The sequence below is a fragment of the Mus caroli genome, unplaced genomic scaffold (genome assembly GCF_978045245.1).
Source record: "Mus caroli unplaced genomic scaffold, Mus_caroli_1 scaffold_12, whole genome shotgun sequence".
Taxonomy (NCBI): Eukaryota; Metazoa; Chordata; class Mammalia; order Rodentia; family Muridae; genus Mus; species Mus caroli.
Window position 1 is genome coordinate 42,754,687 of NW_028227267.1, and position 1,427 is coordinate 42,756,113.

General features: G+C 50.2%; 1 pseudogene; it reads left to right on the forward strand.

Moving 5' to 3' along the window:
- The first annotated feature begins 664 nt into the window (after positions 1–664).
- LOC110309744 (small ribosomal subunit protein uS19 pseudogene) lies at positions 665–1,072 on the forward strand (annotated as a pseudogene).
- The last annotated feature ends 355 nt before the right edge of the window (positions 1,073–1,427 follow it).

Sequence of the window (1,427 nt, forward strand, 5' to 3'; positions counted from 1 at the left end):
TAAGCTACTCTCTGGCGAGTTCACTGGCCTCAAGGACCAGGGAAATCACTCTGAGGAGAGAGAAGGAAGTAGGGGGTGAGAAAGGGTGTGCACAGGCAGAGAGAGGAGAAGAAGAGAGGGAAGGGAGAGGGAGACAAAATCTCTGGATTATATAGGGAGGAGCCTCTGGGGGAAAGGTAGCCCAGCCTCTGGGCTGGAACATTCAGGGTGGGGGGCAGGGTATGCCAGGTAGGGGACTGAGGGATGCTGGGGGAACCTGGAGGCCAGGCCCGCCTGACAAGTAAAATATGCACCTCGGTCCCTTGTCCTGGGGTCTGAAACCACACATCTGGGTCTATTGACACATGGAGCTTGGTCCTGAGGAGGAGCTCAGATCAGAGCTTCCTCCTGGCAAGTTCCTATCTTACAAGTATTATATTCCAAGTCACACAGATGGATTTTAAGTTACACAATGTTTCCACTTGCGTTCCTAACAGTTTTGTTTTGATTGAGATAGGATCTCACTGTCCCAGAACTCTCTGTCTAGCAGGCTGGCCTAGACCATAGACTCCAGACTGATGGGATTAAACTCATATACAGTATGGTCTCAGCATTTTCCATTTTTTTTAAACTTCCTTATTGAATGTTTTAAGGTTTATTTTGGTTTTTCGGAGTAACCGCCGAGATGGCCGAAGTGGAGCAGCAGCATAAGTGGACCTTCTGCAAGTTCACCTACGGTGGCGTAGACCTCGATGTGACTTATGAGCAGCTGATGCAGGTGTACAGCACCTGCCAGAGGCGGCACCTAGACCGTGGCCTGTGGTGGAAGCAGAACTAACTGCTCAAGTCCTTGAGAAAGGCCAAGAAGGAGGCGCCACCTATGGAGAAGCCCGAGGTGGTGAAGATCATCCTGCCCAAAATGGTGGGCAGCACGGTGGGCGTGTACAATGGCAAGACCTTCAACCAGGTGGAGATCAAACCGAGATGCTCGGCCACTACCTGGGTGAGTTCTCCATCACCTACAAACCTGTGAAGCGCGGCCAGCCCGGGAATCGGTGCCACTCACTCCTCCCGATTCATCCCCCTCAAGTAGCTGAGTCAAGAGACTCAGTTTTTGGTCCCTGGGGTGGTGGTGGTGTGGGAAGATTTATTTTGTTTTCTGCCTATGAGTATTTTGCCCACAGAGGTCAGAATGTGATGGATCTTTTAGAACTGGAGTTACAGAGAGTTGTGAGCCACTAGTTTGCTTTAATCAGATATAGCTTGCTTTAATCAGCCAGTCGTGAAATTGGTGTCCCCCCCCCCCAGATCTAACATAACCATAAATATTATGTCAGTTACCTATCTCCATCTTTCTCTTTGTATGTCCCAGAGGTCTCGGTGCTACTATAGAGCTGCAGGTACGTGGCCCTCCTCTGTCCCAAGATGTTGGCAGGGAAAAAGCAAAA